Genomic DNA, 18,743 nt, shown 5'->3' with positions numbered 1-18,743 from the left:
GGCTCCGACTCGGTTCGGCTCGGCTCCGATCGGCTCCGACTCGGTTCGGCTCGGCCCCGCTCGGCTCCGGCTCGGCCCCGCTCGGTTCGGCTCGGCCCCGCTCGGTTCGGCTCGGCCCCGCTCGGCTCCGCTCGGCTCCGGCTCGGCCCCGCTCGGTTCGGCTCGGCCCCGCTCAGGTTGGATCGGGTCGGATCGGCTCCGGCTCGGTTCGGCTCGGCCCCGCTCGGCCCCGCTCGGCTCCGGCTCGGTTCGGCTCGGCCCCGCTCGGCTCGGTTCGGCTCGGCCCCGCTCGGGTCGGATCGGCTCCGGCTCGGCCCCGCTCGGGTCGGATCGGTTCGGCTCGGCCCCGCTCGGCCCCGCTCGGCTCCGGCTCGGGTCGGCTCGGCCCCGCTCGGGTCGGCTCGGGTCGGCTCGGCCCCGCTTGGGTCGGATCGGATCGGGAGCCTCGCAGCGATGGGCACAGTGTGCGTGACCCCCCACCCCCCACCCGCCCTGCACCATCCCATGCACAGACACACGCGTGCACGCCCCTGCGCACGCACACGCTTGCGTGTCCATGCGTGCCCCTGGGCATATGCACACGTGCGCACACGTATATGCACGGGCCAGGGACAGATGCCCCACCACGGATGTGCATGCACACCCCTTGGAACATGTATGTGTGCACATACACAGGTATGCACAGCACCGGGGCGTGCAGACATGCACATGCGTGCATGCACAGCACTGGGCCTTGCACACATGTATGCGTATGGTCACCCTTGGGCACTTGTACCCATGCACACACACAGCACGCACGCGCGCGTGCACACACACCCCCTGGGGCTCGCACACACGCACATGTGCACGCTTACCCCTGTGCACATGCACACATGCGCGCACACACATGACACAACATGTGCATGCATGCACAGACCCCACGCCTGCACGCAGACACGCATGCACACCCATGCACATGTGCACGCAGACCCCCCACCCACATACGCACTGCACGCGTGCACAGAAACCCGCACCTAGTGGGCACTCACGCACAAACCCCTACGCGCGCACACACGTGCACGCACGCTGGGGTCACCACGCAGCTGTGCACGCACACCCACACACACGTTCCACATGCACAGGGTTACGTGTTTATATTTGCACACAGACCGCAAATACACACACCTCGCCCGTGCGGGTGTACGCTCACAACCCTGTACGCAGCGTGCACAGACGCGTTCACACGCACCCCAACACGCACCCCAGTGCATTGATGACGCCGTCACGCAGCCCCGCGCCACTTTGTGCCTTGCTCCCAGCCCGCAGCCTAAGTTTTCCTGCAGAAAATCCTGCGTGGGTTTGACAACCTTCCCCTTGCAGCACGCGCCCGGTTCCTCCCCGAAGCCCCACCGCCGCCTGCAGCCCACCCTGGCCGAAATGCCCTTGCGAGACGGCTCTGGCACACAGAGGGCTGCAGGCGCATCGGGAGCGGGGTGCCCTCGCCGTGCCAGGGTGCAGGGCTCGCGGGTGCACTGGGTGCTGGGAGCAGAGGCGGGTGGGAATTTGGGGTATTGGCGTGTGTGAGCAGAGCAGGAGTTGAGGCATCGGGGACAAGAAGACGGTGAGAGGCCCCAGGGTGTTCCTGCATGCTGCTTCTCCTATGGCTGGTGCCGGGCAGGCAGCCAGCAGAGAGGTGTGTGACTGGATCCGTGTGCGTGGGCATGCGTGGACGGATCCATGTGTGCAGGGAGGGATCCATTCGCATGGGTGCACATGGACAGGTCCGTGTGCACGGACGGATTCGTGTGCGCATGGATGGATGCGCATGTACACAACCAGATCCATTTGCATGGGCGTGCAGGAACAGATCTGGGTGCACTTATGTGAACAGATGGATCCCCGTGTGCACGGATGGATCCCCGCGTGCGTGGATGGACCCATGTGTGCATGGATGGATCTGTGTGCATGGATGGATCCCCGTGTGCACGGATGGATCCATGTGTGCACCGATGGATCCCCATGTGCGTGGATGGACCCATGTGTGCATGGATGGATCTGTGTGCATGGATGGATCCCCGTGTGCACGGATGGATCCCCGTGTGCACGGATGGATCCATGTGTGCACCGATGGATCCCCATGTGCACGGATGGATCCCCATGTGCGTGGATGGACCCATGTGTGCATGGATGGATCCCCGTGTGCACGGATGGATCCCCGTGTGCACAGATGGATCCATGTGTGCACTGATGGATCCCCATGTGCACAGATGGATCCCCATGTGCGTGGATGGACCCATGTGTGCATGGATGGATCTGTGTGCATGGATGGATCCCCGTGTGCACGGATGGATCCATGTGTGCATGACCAGAGCTGTTTGCATGGGAGTGCATGAAGGGCTCCATGAGTGCATGGATGGATCCATGTATGTGGGACTTGATCTGTGTGCATGGATGGATCCACGTGTGCGTGGATGGACCCACATGTGTGTGGATGGATCCATGCGTGCACGAGCAGAGCTGTTTGCATGGGAGTGCATGAAGGGCTCCATGAGTGCATGGATGGATCCGCGTGCAGGCGAGTGCAGGAACAGATCCATCTGGGGCTGGATCTGGGGCCAGAAAAAACACCAGCGCTGAGGCACTGGGCATGCAGAAGGCCCCGTCCTCTGCTTTGGGGATGTGCCTGCTTGCTGCCTGGTTGCAGGCAACTGGAAACAATTAGTTGCGATGAGGTGAACTGTTGCCTCGCAAAGCGTTCGTCTGCCAACAGAAGCAGAAAGCAAAATACTCTTCAAACAGAACTGGATGCAAGCGGTGGCCCCAGGCTGCGGCTGTGACAAGGGTACGGTGACAACTGGGCCGCGTGTCGGTGACAGCCACCACATCCGAGCTTTGAGGAAGCGGCGGTATCTGCTCCCCCGGGCCGGAAACGTCGACGGGGTTTCAGAAGCTGCTGAGGGTTTTTCTTGGAGCTGAGATAACCCCGAGCGAGCAGAGGGCTGGGATCGGGGACCTGGCGGAGGAGAGACAGGGATTTGGGGTTGGGGAAGAGCTGGGAGCTCTCTGGAGATGGGGACGGCAGTGACAGCCCTGCAACAGCATCAAATCCGCACCAGTGTGTGGGTGCCACGTGTGTCCTTATCACCCATGGGTGGCCCTTAGCAACAGCATGCAGATAAACATCAATACTGAGGATGATGGGGATGGGGGGAGGAAGGACGCTGGAGTTCAAAATGAGCTGTACTTGCAAAATAACTCTCTTCATAAATAAAAATAACCTACAAATGCTGAGGCATTATCTTAATTTTCCACACTAAGCTGTCCTGGGATCTTCAGCAGCACCCAGCAGGGAGAGGACACCCAAGCGGGCACCCAAGAGACACAGCTGGGTGACGCCAGCCCCGGGGGGTGACTCACGGGAACCCCGTGCCAGCGCGTGAGGCCCTTTCACACCGGCTGAGGACCACGCTCCTTCTTATCTCCCGCACACTCATCCCCCCTCCTCCTTTTAAGTGACCGGAAAAGTGTCACATCCTCGAGTCATGGGACAGGCGAGCGCGGGCAGGGGGACGGAGGGACGGCGTCCCGCTCGGGTTAATAATCCACCCTCTGTGTGACGGAGGGTGAGAGCAGCAGCCTTCTCTTTCTTTTTTTGGCAGGGAAGTGGCTTTTGCCCCTCCCCCCCCCCCAAACCTGCCGAAATCCTCAAGTCACAGGGCAGAAATAGAGACAACATTAGAAGTGGCGGTGGGTGACAGCGGTGGCAGGACCCCCCGTACCCACACCTTCACCAGCCTCAACGAGGCAAAATTTGGGGTGGCGTGGTCCTGGCTGTCCCTCTCCCAGTTGCAAACTGGGACCAGTGGCACTGTCACCGCCCTGGAACTGCCTGGGAGCTGCTGTCCCCATCTCCCCCGCAGCCATATCCAAACCCCCGGGGCTGTCACCCAGGGCTGGGGGAGGCAGAATAAGGCCATGGGGGCTCACGGGCATGCCAGGGGGATCCCCAGGTCTGCTGGTCCCCAGTGCAGGGGGATGCCGGCAGAGGGGATGCAGGGTGCTCCTGGCTCCAAAGGGCCTGCACCAGACACCAGTATCATCCCACTTGCAACCACATCTCCGTGTCTGAGGCTGGAGCATCCCTCGGCCCCCCCCGCTCAGTTGGAGGAATGCTGCTTGGGCAGCTTCAGCTTCAGCGATTCTCCTCTCCCCATCCCCGATGGGAGCAGGAGCACATCCGAACCCAATGCCTCATTTCGGGAGGCTTTTTCAGGCCAGTGAGCACTGAAGCAGGGGTAAAATCTGCAGCATATCCAAAGCCCCCCTGGCTGCATCGGGGAACCAGCCTTGGGCTGGAAACAGCCTTTGCAGAGAAAGTTATTTCCAGCAGGAAAGTGCTGCAAGCTCTTAATCAGTTCCTTCCCCGGTGATTCACTGCGGGACCGGGACACTCTCCCCGCAGCGGTGGACAAGTGTTCCTGGGGGCTGCAGCGGAGCCAGGACTGTGCCCCCAGCCTCTGGCACGATCCGGGCTGGAGTGGTGTGTGCCCAGGCTGGAAATCCCCGTGGGAAGGTCCCGAGCCGGTTCCTTGAAGAGTGGAGGAATGTGGGTGGCAGGCGCTCCCCCTGGCCCGCTGCCAGCGGCGGGGACTCAGGATGTCACGAGCAGGCGGGAGGATGAGGCTGGAGCCTTCATCCCGCAGCGAGCCCCCCCGCTTCCTCCGTTCCATCCCTCCCATGCCACCTGCTCCAGACCAGGACCCTCCGTCCTGCTCTGGACACCCCTCCGTCCATCCCTGATCACCCCCATGCTCGGGGTCACCCAGCAGCAGCCCCCTCCCCACGGCGTGTGCACCCATGGGAGGGGAGCATCGGCTGGATCCAGGCGCAGCGGGCTCGGTGGCTGTCAGCCCGCCAGGCTGGGAGTGAGGGAACCGCAGGGTCAGGCTGTGTCCAGCACTCACGGAGAAAGTCCCTTTTTAGAGTTATCATAACCCTGGCTCCTGCCATCCTCGACCGTGGAGGCTCCTGAGGGACCTGCCACCCCCTCTGCGCTTGCTGAAGGGTCCCTGGGTAGGGATAAAGCTCAGCCCCTCAGCTCGGGGAGGGGTCACCCATGCCAGGGGTGCGTGCCAGGTGGTGAGGGGGGACAGAGGACGGGTTACGGCCCCACACGGGTCACCAGCGTGTCCCCAGCCCTCACTGCTGGTGCTGAGTCACGCCAGGCTGCAGCTCCACTCCTCCCTCCACCGAGGAATGCAGCGGCAGCAGGAGCCAAACGCCTTCCCAGGCAGCTGCCCGCCAGCACCCACCGAGCTGGGGGAGACAAGGGGGACCGGAGGTGCCACCAGCCGCCCCTCAGCTGCAGCGGTTTTGGGGTGGCAGCAGGGCGCTGCCCACTCCGTGGCATATCCATGTGCCCACGCTCCAGGGGGCTGCACCCATGGGTGCCCAGGGGTCCCCAGCACCCCCAGTATACCCTGAACCAGGGTGCTGCGGGGAGGTCACAGCCCCCCGTGTACCCCATCCCCTGCTCAGCCCCGCAGAGGGAGCACCCACCGACTTGGCATCTCCCGGTGCTCGTGGCACAGTGCCGCATGGGTGCAGCTCCAGCACCCTCCAGCTCAGCCCAGCTGGAGCCAAGCGGGTGCCGACCCATGGGGGGCCCGGGGGCTGCACCAGGAGCAGCTGGGCACAGGTGGGGGCAGGCGGCCAAGCGGCAGCAGGCGGAGTGCGGTTCTGTGCCAGGACCGGGGGCAGGATGGGCAAAGGTCTTGGGAGCACTTCAGGGAAGCCTGGCCTTGGCGCCGTGTCGGGGGAGGGACCAGCAGCACCCACCTTGGAAGGGCTGGGGGGGTGGTCCCTGGATGCCGCTGGGGCCAAGCGCGAGCTCCTTCCAAACTCTTGCCGGGATGCCCCAGCCCTCAGGCTGCTGTGATGGATGGAGACAGCATCATCCCTGACCTCGGCACAGGTCCATGTGGCTAAATCCCCCCTAAACTGGGCATCTGCACCCCACGTGGATCCAGCCCTTGGCTGGGCGGCATCCCTGTGCCACCCACAAATGCGGGGCTGGAGCAGGGGTTACAGGCCACTGACCCCGAGCGATGGAGATGCTTCTGGGGTGTCGCAAGGAGGGTCCGGAGCTGCCTGGGCCACAAACAGAGAGGCCGTTTGTCCTCCCCGCCAGAGCTGGTTGTTTATCTGCAGCCGGAGCTGTTTACATCAGCAGCTGGCCCCGATCTCCACCACGGGGACACACACGCAGGGCCCCGTCCCCGGCTGCGCCTCTGGGTCCCCAGGTGCTGTGGGGGCTTTGCTGGGGCAGGAGGGGGAGAGGGGATGGATAGGAGTGTGCGAGAGCCCTGGCGAGGGCTGAGTCACGCATGGCCTCATCCTGCTCCACACCCAGCGGCCGTCCTGCCCCGGCGCCGGCGGCAGCTCTCCCCCGCGCAGGATTCATCCCGGGAGCTGCAGAGCCCCTTCCCCTGCTTGCATCCTTTAAATCAGGGTGGACAGCCGGCCCCAGAACACATGCAGGCCAGCCAAAGTGACACCCTGGGGGACAGGGACCAGTCCCTGGGCACTGCAGGGAGCAGCGGGGCTCAGCCCCCATCATCTTCCTCGCTGCAGATGGAGGGAGACCAAGACAACGGGGCCCGCGGGATGGATGGATGGACGGGCAGGGGGCTGGATAGACAGACCCCCTGCAGCATGCAAAACCCCCTAATTTTGTGTCCTGATGTCAGCCCTGATCCCCACGGGGTGGCTGGGGGCTGACTGGTCCCCCAGTGGGGCTCAGCCCCCAGGAGAGCCCCGCAGCCGAGGGGGACACGAAGGGCCCTGTTCGCTGGGGGAAGGAGCCTTCGCCTCCCAAAAGGAGGCCGCTCCTGCCAGGAATTCGAGGCATTACTCAGCGCAGCGGCCGAGGATCAGCTGTTTTGGCTGCTCAGAGCCTGTTTTTCATTAGCAACAGAGGTTTAAGCACCGTAAAGCTGCCTCCTCCCTCCTGCCTGCGGCTCTGGGATGGCTCCGAGAGCCAGAGCCCTACCTGGGGGGACGGGATGCCAACAGCAGGTCGAGGGAAGCCAGCGGCGGTTTAGCCTTAATGAGCCTTGGCTGTGAGAGCTTCCCGTGGCTCCACGCCTGGAGCCGGCCCTTTTCCATCGCAGGGATGCATTTCAGGTGGCTGTTCGGAGGGATCGTGGTGCTGGGGGAGCTGCCGGTGCTGGCTGTGCCGACGCCGCGGCACACGCGTGCTGCAAGCCCAGCTGCGCTGGTAGCCTGGTGCCCTGGCCAGGGGCCAAGTGGTTCATTTTGGGTTGGAAACAGGAGATTTTGACCCTCTCCAATGGCCGGGGGGGGGGCAGGGGGGCCGGGGAGGTGAAGGTGGTGATAAGGGGGTGAAGAGGATTTGGGGGGGGTATTGCAAAAAAGCTCTCCAGGCTCATGCTTCTCCAGCCAAACTCTGTGCTTGGGAGGGGTCTGGAATCCACTCAGGTTTATTAAAAGCATCTTTTGGGTTCTGGGAAATCAGATAAAAGCATTACAAACACCAACTCCAACCCCCTGGGGGTCCAGCATCACAAGAGGGGACTCGGCAGGACCAAGCGCAACCAACATCACTACAGCATTTCGGTGAAAAGCCGCCGGCCGGTCCCACGCTGCCCGGCCAAGGCTGATGCTAGATCTGGTCTTTGCCATCGCCCTCGCAGCTGGACAAGGTGCTCCTGCCTCCATCCCAGCGGCCCCAGCTTCCCTCCCAGGGGCCATTTCCCATCCTGACACCTTCACCCTTTTCCCCATCCTCTTTCTCCCACCCATCGCAACCTCCATCCCCACCAGAGCCGAGCAGCCCCCAGCAATGGGGCAAACCGGCTCCAGCTGTTTGCACATGCTTGGAGACTCCAGTTTTGATTCATTTGGTGCTTTTTTCCAAGAAAACTAATGGTCCCCCCAGCAGGTGAACTGTTCCCCTGCTCGGGCAGGGTGCAGACACCCCATCCAACTCCAGGAAGCATCAGCCATGCCCTGGATGGAAGAAGGGGTTTGAGCAGAGCTGGAAACTGGGGTGCTTATGCAGGCATGCAGCAAAGCTGGTAAAAATAGGGTCCCACAGCAGTTTTTCTGGGGGGGCTGCTGGGTCATGCACCTATGCCAAGAGCATTGTATCATCCCTGGGACAGCACAAACAACCTTCAGCCACCACCAGAAAAACACAGGCTGATGCATCTTGGCATGCACTGCTGCGCCTCCGCCCATCCTCCCACCCGGCAGCCCTCCGGCCCGTGGGACTGCCCGCAAAAACGGCCCCACGGCCCCTTTGAAACCCCATGGAGCAACACACTGTTGCAACAGGGTGGGCGGAAATGATGCCCGGGGAGGCTGAAGAGCACAAAACTGCAATAGGGAACCTGCAAGGGAGTTTGTGGCCCCAGAGAGCAGGTGATGGTCAGGGACCCCCTCGCCTGGACCCTGAGTTTGGTTCATCTTCCATGTCCTTGCATGGGGAGGATGCAGGATGGAAGCCGGGATGCTGAGTGCCTCCAAGTCATGGAGAGAGTTAGCAGCCCCCAGTGTGATTACTTCCAGCAATGGGATAGACCAAGAATCCCCAAAGATCTTGGAAAGGCTTAAATTTAGGGACTAAGACGATCCAGGAAAGTCCCAGCTCAAGAAGGAGAGCCAGGCATGAGCCAGGGCTCATCCATCGCCAAACCTGCTCCCAGCCGTGGGGAAGGGGCTCCATGCTGCTCCCCCTGTCTGGTAATGCCACAGGGCCAGTCTGCTGCTGTCACACACAACCCCCCCCCCCCCCCCCCCCGTGCTCATAATCAAGTATAATCCAGTGGAATTTCATCCCGTGGCCACTGCTGTCGCATCTGGAGGCTGGTGTGGTCTGCTCATAGCCGTGCTTCATTTCCAAGCAACCACAAGAGTTTTCCATCCTCTTTTGATTAGAGTGCGGTTCCTGCGCCAGAGCTCTCCGCCAGTTTGCCCCAAGCGGGGCCGGCAGCCCCACAATCAGCCAGGGACCTTGGCCATGATGTCCCCAGGGGTTCCCAAGCATCCCTGATCAGTTAAAATTCACAATGACCCCCAGGTATGGCTGTGCCATTGGCTGGGGACAGAGCCCGGCTCCCGGTAGCTCTGCCGGGGAGGGTGGTGACAGAACAATGGGGACCTGCCTTCCGCCAGCAAGGGATCCCTCTTCCCAGAAAACAATCCCAGGATGGGAATCAGCAGCTGATCGAAGAGGAGTTGCCCCACGTCCTCCCACGGCCAAGGTGGAGGCTGTGCCAGGCTCTTATGTACAGCCAAAATTCCAGGGCTTTGCTCAGCCTGGTGCTGGTGGCACCACTCCATAGCCCAGTGACTGTCCCCAAGGGTGGGGAGCCCCTAGGTGCCCCTGTCACCCCTCCCTGGGGAGCACCCATCTGCAGAGGGGACACTGTGCACAGCCCGTGCCTCCCGGTGGGTGGGATAAATCCCTCCAGGAGCTACTAGCTCTCAGGTCCTGGCCACCCAACAGGTCCCTCCTGCTGTCCCCATGTCCCCTAAGCCCTCCCCGGGCCCCATCCCCACTCATGGCACTGCAGCAGCGGCGGCTCAGCCACATCTGGGGCTGATTTTCCATGCAAAGCCACATTCGCCTCTGGGATGCAGAAGCCACTCCAGGAAACCCGGCGGGAGCAAAGGAAACAGCCCGAGGGCTGGCTCAGGATGTGGTGGCTTGACCAGGAGGAAAGTGGAGCTGGAGGGGCAGTGGGGAGTGCTGCTGGATGGGGGCAGAGGCAGGAGAAACCTCCCTCCCGCCGCTCGCCCAGACCCCGCCAAGAACAGTCTCGCCGTGGCCCTGGGGACGGGATTACACCGAGCTGGAAGCATGTCCTGCCGCGAGCCCAGGCGCTCCATGACCTCACCACCACGTGCCTCCGACGAGGAAGGAAAAGAGGAAACATCTCTTTTTTAAGAATAACCTTTGCCCGAGCTTTTCCTGGGGGAGAGAGTGTGACCCATGGCCAAGCACCACTCACCCTTTCCACGACAGTGAGCATCACCCCGGGGTGACGGCAAACCCTCCCAGCCCACGCATTGCTCCGGCTCTGCTCCTGCATCCCCAGGCCATGGGGACAGACATGGGGACATCACTCCCAACCGTGCTGGAGCTGTGATCCACCTCCCCAAACCACCCTTGCCTTGTCCCAGGGACAGCCACCCCTCAGGGACACCCTAGGCACTGGAGGGGTTTTCACCATACACCTATAGGTGCTCTGTGTCCGTCCCCCCCCCCGTTGCACGTCCTTGACACACGTAGAGGCGAGCTTGAGCGGCTTCGCAATGCAGCCAGCCAGCATTGGGAAATGAAACAAGGGGAAGTTGTGCCCAGGCTAATAAACACATCGAAACCGTTTGTGGTTTCCGCATGGGTCGCATCCTCCCTCTCCCACCCCTGCGGTAACGTCCCCCAGGGCTCAGCCCAGGGAGGGCAGAGCCATCGGCTGAATCCCCATCCCACCCCAGGGCCGATGCTGGGGTCGCTGGCAGATGCAGGAAGGGAAACACCAATTAAAAAGACAGCGAATATTAATTTCTCCTGGTGAGGGTGGCACAGCACTGGGATGGAGCCCACCCCCATCCCCAAGGATGCCAAAATTACACCTGGCCGCAGCAGGGACCTGGGACCGCTTGGTTACCCCAAGCTGCTGGAAACAGCAGAAAAGCAGGACACGAGCCGGGGTCAGCTCCCTGGGAAAAGCCCAAACCACTCGGAGCTGCTCATTCCTCCTGCCCAGCACCGGGTCTTTTGGCTGGGAGGTCCTGGAGTGGCTTGGCTTCATTTCAGCCCTTCCCCTCGCAGATGAGGCTCAATGTCACCACAAAGTACCTGACACTAAAAGCAGGGGGAAAGGAAAAAGAGCCAAATCCCAGGCACGTGGGGGGAGCCATGGCTGTCCTGCACCCCTCCCAGCATGGAAAAATGAAACTGGAGCTGCTTGCAAGCTGAAATCCCTTTTTTTGGGGGGGAAGATTTACAGTGCGGGGAGCTGAGCAGCACGTTGGGTGCTTCCCCGCACCCCCAGCTCTTGTCCAGGCCAGATCTCGCTTCGCCCGAACCCCCCAGGCTAAGCATCTCTGGGCGCAGATGGACCCTGAGCATCAACCCTTCCTAAAACACCATATGCTGACACCCCCCAGTGCCGCCCCACTGCCCTCGTCCCTGTCTCCAAACCCACTTCCAGACCCCAGCCCGGGTGCTGCGATGGCAAACGCGGCTCCAAGCACCTCTGCCCTGTGCAGTACCCACAGCCACCCCCAAAGCCAGAGGATCCCCCACCATTTCAGGGCAGGAGGCATCGGCAGCAGGATCACCTCCAGGCTGTGGATTTAAAAATAAATAAAGCTTAACCCCCACCTACAAGAGTGCAAACCAGCTGCCGGCTCCTCTTTGTACAGCGCCTGGCACGGGGAGCGAGCTGGACCCAAGCTGCTATTGCAACAGAGAGAAGATGGATTAGGACTGGGATAAGAACCCAACCACCTCCCTCCAAAACACTTTTCCTGAGCCAGGGAGGCAAATTTATCCTCTGCAATATCAGGGCTAACACCTGGCGGTTGGTTTCTCTCAGCTCCCAGGTCTCACCTGGCCCAGGGGCAGCTGTGCAGGATGGGGCCAAGCATCAGCCAAGCAGTTTTTTATCCCCTTGGAAAGAGAAAAGCGGATCCAGGTTTGCTGCAGGGCCGAGCAGGGGGATTTCCCGGGGCGAAGCACAGGAGCGGGGCAGGGGGATGAACTCAGCCTCCCCGCTGGCACTGCATCTTCCACCGCCTTCCCGTGGGCTGGGTGACGGGGCTGTGCAGGCAGCAGGACTACGGCTGTCACCGGGCAGGATACGTCCCCTGGAGCAGCTAGGGCGGGGGGGTTGGGTTTGGGGGTGTCTGGGAGGATGCTTTCCAGGCTGGAGTCACAAATCACCCCCACACATCCCCAGGATGCTGTATTTGGGCTGTTTTCCCCTTGATCTTCACACATTCCAGCCAGGCTCAGCTGCTGAATCACACTTGGCTGGGGGAGGAACAAGGGACCTGCCAGGGGACAAGGGACCTTCTCACCGCCTGTCCCCCCACCCCGCTGCCCTCCCCCCCCCCAGCAAGGGGAGGCTCATCAAAACCACTCCAGGAAGGAAAAGCATTGGGCACACTCGTCTCCAGGGCACCCCCGATAATGGGGCACCCTTGTTAGTGGGGCAGCCACTTTAATGGGGGACCCTCACCTCTGGGGCACCCTGACCCCGGGGAACCTTCATCTCCAGGGCACTGTTGCCTCCATGGCACCCTCATTAATCGTCTCTGGGACCCTCATCTCAGGAGCAACTGCATTTCTGGAGCACCCTTATTAATCAGGCACCCACATTAATAGGACAACCTCATCTCTTGGGCATCAGTATTAACTGGGCACCCTCTTTATGTGACACTCTCCCCTCCAGGGCACCCACCCCTTCCAGAGCATCCCCCCCACTCCCTCCCATGCCCTGTTTCAGCAGCCCCGTGGGTGCTGCATCCCCACAGAGCATCCCATGGGCATCGGGGCTGGGTGCCCCTGTGGGTGCCCCGAAAGCAGCCAGAGCACGCAGGGGCTGGGAGCATCCATCGCCGCTCTGCCCCCGCAGCGTGAGTGGCTCCAGGCCTGGCTTTGCGCTTGCAGAGCCGGAAACCAGCTGTGGTTTGGAAAAAAAGGAAAATCTGAGTTTTCCTCCTCCATAGGAATGAGACCGGGGGAAGGAGAAGCAGCTCCGGGTCCTGGGCAGCCCCAGGGAGCCGCTGCCTGACTTTCCTCCCTGTGTATTTGGGGGAGGATTTTATTTAGCTGATACAAATGATATTTGGGGCATTATTTTTGTTCCGGTTTCCTCCCGGCAACAGTCTGAGATGAGTCAGAAATTAAAAAAAAAAAAAAAATTAAAAAAATTAAAAATAAAGGGAAGCAAAGTAAAACTCCCACCCCTCTTGCACATAATAATGGTGCAGCCTGTGCTGGAGCTGCCGGATGGAGCTGCGGAGGCTGGAGCCAGCACAGGCACCCCGAGTGCTGAGTGGTGCCCCAGGGCCAGATCCTGTGGGCTGCATCGCCGGCTCAAGGCCAGGTTATGCTGGGATGCATTCCCCGCTCCATGCCCATGCAGCCTCCAGCATCACTCCTCAGGCAGAAAAACCCTGCGCTGGCCTTCAGCGCCGAGCAGGATTTTGGCAAGTTGACGGGCTTAGTCAGGCTGGAAAAGAGCCGGCCTTTCCAGGGAGCAGGGGAGGAGATTTAACCCCTCCGGCCACCTCCATCTCACTTCTCCATGCTTATCCCGCGGCGCTGGCCGGGGACCGGAGGTGACGCCAGCATCCCCCCTCCCAGTGCAACACAACCAGCGGCTTTCCACGCCCAGAAAATTTGGGGCCGGGCAGGTGGTCCGTGCAGGCATTTGAAAACAGCCAGCATGGTTTGGCCAGACACCCTGCCCGGCGCTGCCGCGGTGCTCCTCGTCCTCGCCGCAGCCGCAAATCCCCGCCGTCCCTCCAAGGGCTTTTGCCAAATATGACCCCAAAGGGACGGCGGGGCCGGGGCGGCTGCAGAGCCCACCCAGTGCCTCCTCCGGGGCTGCTTCCCACCCCAGCACCTGGGTAGTACCTCTTGCCAGCTCTTAATTAATGAACGTTATCAAAACACCTTCTGGTTTGAGCGGTGCTGACCCCATGGATCGTGCGGCACCGTCGAACAACGCTGTTTACAGCTGAAAAAAAACACCCGCAACGGCCTTCGGGCGCTGGGTTTTGGCAGGAGCAATGGGCTTACTCAGGCTGGAAAGGAGCCGGCTCTCCCCAGGAGCAGAGCTTTAACCCCTCCGGCAAGCCAGGCTCCATCTCAAATGCATCTTCCCGAGCCCCTTTCTCTTGGCGTGGGGTCACCCCTGGGTGCCTGTGGGTGTGGAGCCCCGTGCTGTGCACCCCAGGAGGTCCCCCAGGACTTGCAATCCCCATTTCTGCTCTTCTGAGAAGCAGCCACCGCCTGCGTGCCAGGGCCGGGTGTATCTCGGTCCTCCCCAGAGCAGCGAGATGAAAATTAAAAACAAAAGGGGGAAAGTTACAAATAGCCAAAATAAAGAGCCAAAAAAAACTTGCTGCAGGGGCGACGGCGAGGACGGTACCGTATGGAGCATCCCTCACTGGGTCCAAGCCACCGTGGAGCAGGGCTTTCCTCCCCCTCTGCCCCAGACTGCCCATGGCCCCAGGTCTTTGCAGTCTGCTCTTGATGTCTGGGTTTGCACCACCCTGAAAGCCAGAAGCATGCTGCTTTGTTATTTTATTTTATTTAAACGCAAGCTGTCATTTTCAAACAATTGCCTGATTTCAGCATCTGGAGCTCTAGAAGGTCCCTTTTTATGGGCCGGCGTGTCTATGAGCCTGAACCATCCCAGCTGCCGCCCCAGGTTCAGCCCTTCCCTGTGGCCTCCTCCGAAGGACCCGATGAGCATCCTGTACCACGGCTCCAGCCCTCACCTGGAGGGAGCCAAACCCCAGGTCCTCCACTGACATCTCCATCTTCCAGACCCTGAGATGGCTCAGAGACACTCAGCTCCCTCATGTCCCATAGACCAGCCTTGGCCAAAGCATCTCCAACCAGACCAGAGAAGACCAGGGAGGTCTAAATCTGCAGGCACCAGCTCAGACCCACCAGATCCCTCCAGGTCCATCTGCGTCCCGTATGAGCAATGACGCGGTTCACTCTGTGACCCCAGAAGCTGCTAGAGGCACCTCAGGAGGCATCGGCCATCTCCCAGCTTTGGGGACCTCAGCCACCTCCTCTTCCCTGTCCATTAAAAGCCACTTCGGAGGCTGAACTAAGGATTAGGAGATGCTCAGGTGGCAAAAATCATCCACAGGGGATGCAGAGCCCCTTTGCCTCGCAGGTCCTCTCTCCAGCCCTGCTGGCTTCTTTCTCCAGCCCTTGCTGATGAGGGACCTGAGGGATGAGTTATTTTTAAAACTGTTGATGAACCACCTGGGTTTGCTATTCCCTTACCTTTGCCACGTCCGTTGGTGGCACGGCCACGGAACACCTTCCAAACCAGGAGAAGGTGGCACTGGCTTTTGGCCGAATTCACGCTGGAGGTGCCACCTGGGCCTGCAGAAAGGAAGAGACCAGAGACATGCCAAAAAAAGAAAGAGCGAGCATCCAAGCCTTCAGGGATTTGGATACTCTTCTCCGCAAGCTTTCGCAGAGCAATTTTAAGACCTGATCGACCCCTTGCCAGCTGGCAAACAGTCTTGGACAGTCACGGCACCCAGGCACGCGTCCTTTCCAGCATCCAGCAGAACCTGCGCTGGGCTGATACATGGGCGAGCCAAGGGTTTCTCCTCCCTGGCCAGCTTCCCAGGGGAGCCAAACAATAGAGGAGGTCAAACACTTTCCATTCTGATTATTTATCGATGGAATGACATTTTCTGGCCGGAAACAGTTGCCTTTTGGCAGAAAAAACAGCCATTTGTGTCCCAGCAAGCCCTGACTGTCAGTCTGGAAACAGCGCTGGGGGACTTAGGGCACGCAGGCCCCAGCCCCGTGTCTCTCGCGGGAATGGGGAGTGTGGGCAAGTGTGGGAGATGCCTCTTGATGGGCAGGAACGGAAGTCGGGATTTTGCTTAAAACACCTCATAGTGCTCCTAATCCTGCTCCAATTCCCCCCTTTTCTGCGCCCTTTTGTAACCACTTTTTACCCAGCTCCCACACCCCGGGGTAGGAAGGACCCAAGACACTTTGTTGAAGACACATCTGATGACGTGTGAGGAGAAATTCACCCCATCCAATGCTCTGGGAACCTCCTGCCACGGGCCTTTCCCCACCCGGCTCACGCCGCGTCTCCCACCACCCCACGCAGACAGCATCTGCCCACCCTTTCACAATTTCCTCCGGAGCTTCTCCATCAAGCAAGACGCCACAGACCCGTGCTCGGCGGCATGCGCCTCCCCTGTCCCCCTGCCAGGAACCTCACGGGTGGCTTCCAAATCAATCCCACCACCCACGAGGTCTCTATGAGCGTTGACTCAGCAGCACATCACCTCGGGCAGGGAACCGCTCATGACAATCCACCGCAGCATCGCCCGCTCACAGCCTTGTTTGACTGTGCCCTCCACACCCCGACCAGCTCAGCATCATGTGCTGCCATCATCCATGTGCTGCCTCATCCACCGCCTTTCCTTGGAAAGATGCTGGTGAAAATGATTTTCCCCTGGAAACACCGTTGGTTGCACCACTTGATGCCATCCTCCTCCCCATTGTGGCCCCAGGTTTGATATCTAAAGGCAAATCTCACAGGCAGGCTGCATTGGTCACCGGTGACGGGTTTGGGTCCCTGACTGGCTCCAGCTGCTCTCTCCAGGTGAGAAACTCATCTTATTTTCTTCGAGGGAAGAGTTGGGGCTCCCAGGCTTTGCCGAGCTCCTTTTGCTGCCATGCCAAGACCCATTTGGGTCCCTCAGCCACCCAGGATGAGGGATTTGGTAGCTCTCTGCTCACCCCAAAATTTGTGGGGATTTAGGGGTGAAGGAACGTTGCAAGGGCCAGATCCTGCTGCTAGAGAGGGTGCTGTCATGGGAAGCTTTTGGGTTAGGTTCACCCCTGTGAACCCCTGGCAGCGATGATGAGGAGGGAAGGAGTGGGAAGCAGAATGGAGGGGCAGCACTGGGGCAATGGAGACACCAGCTCTTCCCATGGGGGAATTCATCCCAACAGCCAAAACCCCTTTCCAAGCTCTCCTTGGGCTCTCCGGGGTCCCGAGGCTGCTCAGGCTTCCCCGCACGCTGCACGTCAGGGAGCCCTTCCCTCTCCTGGAGAGAGACACATCCACAGACTGGGACGATTTTGGAGGTCTGACCTCCGTGACCCACCTCCCTGCCCTCTCCCACCCCCAGCTGCATCCTCCAGCCGGTGCTTACCCCAAAACCCATCCTTCCCCCAGCACCCGGAGTGTGAGAAACACCAAGAAGCACCTCCAAAGCCTCCAGGGATCTGCAGCAGCTCAGCCACCCCCGAACCTGCTCATTTGTGTGCCCTCATCACCTCTAATTAAACCCATGTGTTGCCAGTGCCTTTTCGGCCCCTGCCACCTCTGGAAATCCCCGGGCCGTGGGCAGGCTGTGCTGCCGGGATGAGAGACGGCGGGGAGCAAAGCAGGATGGGTCCTGCATGTACAGGGGTGGTCCTGGGAAGGCTCGTTTGCCTTCTTCACCCCAAAACCAAAGTGCTTTTTGGAGATGTGTGGCCAAAGCCATGGGGTCAGCTGCTTCTCTGGATATAAAAAAGCTTTGTGTGTGGCCATATGCACCTCCACGGGGCTCCTGCCCTGTCCGTGGGCCAGCATGAAGGCTCAGGATTCGGGGGGACCCGAGCAATCCTTGCCTTCCTTTCCCACAGCTCCCTCACTGCTCTTTTCCGTTTCAGCCTCTTCAAAGCAAAAAATACTCACGGTCGGAAGGTCTCCAGTCTCCAGCCGGGTCCCTGCGGTTCAGCTGGGAGCTGCCGGCCGTGGGCATCCCCGGCGGAGCTGGGCACAGGTGCCTGCTGCCCTCGGAACCCCCAGCACATCACCTGCTTGCCAGCATCTTCCCCGTCACCCCCCAGGAATCAGGGAAAACAGAAGCCAGCAGCAAGTTATAGAACAGAGGAGGATGGTGCTGCTTCCGAAAAGCATTCAAGGACATTGCTGGAGGGATTTTGGAAAGCTGCAGGCTAGAAAAGCTCCAGAGATCTCCTCCGGCTCCGCCGAAGACACGGGATTCAGCAGCACGGTGGCAAAACTGGGATAACCCAGAGCAACAAGGGCCAGGACGCCCCACAGCCGCAGAGCTTGGGGCACTGGGCACTGGGCTGGGACCCCAAGGGGCCTCTCCCTTTGGGTCACCCTGAGGGTATTCCCGGGGAAGCGAGGGGTTTGGTGGCGGTGCCAAGCCAGGACCTCCAGGGGTGGCGGAGGGGGAGGCGCAGCCCCCAGCGAGCCCCCCACGACGAAGGGACCCAGCAGGGTGACAGGGATCCCGCGGTGGCTCTCGGCGCTGCACCAGCCCCGTGATGCCCTCCTGCGGTGGCCATGCCCGTGCCTAAGCCCCATGGCAGGATGTGACCCCAGTCCAGCGCGTGCAGGAGCACCCCCCAGGCACCGCCGGGGCCGAGCACCCACCTGGGACTCCCCCCGCTCTGGCTCCAGCCCTGCTCATTCTTTGGAGATGGGTTTAAAGCCACAGGCAGGGGCAAGGCAGGGGGTCACCGTGGATGAGGACACAGCCAGCGGGACGCAGGGAGGCAGGGTGACAGCAGGGCGTCGCTGTACATCCCGCCATCTGTCCCCCCCAAAACAGCATCTGAGCCTGGCTGCCGTGATGGTTGGGACATCAGCTTGTCACCGTTGCCACCGAAGAGACCCCATGGAGGAAAGAAGGACTCGTGGATTTGGGCATTGCCGAGAGGGACATCCTGACCCCGGGGGCCGTGCCCTGCCGTGCCGTACCGTGCCGTGCCATCCCTCCGGCCCAGGGAGAACAATCTGACACAGTTTCCCAGCCCTCAAGGGGTTAAACTGTCCCCATGCATCCTCAAAATGACGGGGAGCAGCTGGTCCCCAGCAATTAGGCGGCAGGTCCGGGTACACCGCAGTCTGCCCCGCGCTTCTCCTCGGTGACGTGGGGATGGATCCAGGCTGGCCGGTGGTTTGTGCCGCTGGCCG

This window comes from Phalacrocorax carbo, chromosome 23 (assembly GCF_963921805.1).
Source record: "Phalacrocorax carbo chromosome 23, bPhaCar2.1, whole genome shotgun sequence".
NCBI classification, from domain to species: Eukaryota; Metazoa; Chordata; class Aves; order Suliformes; family Phalacrocoracidae; genus Phalacrocorax; species Phalacrocorax carbo.
The sequence above is the reverse complement of the archived record's forward strand: the minus strand, read 5'-3'. Positions refer to the sequence as shown.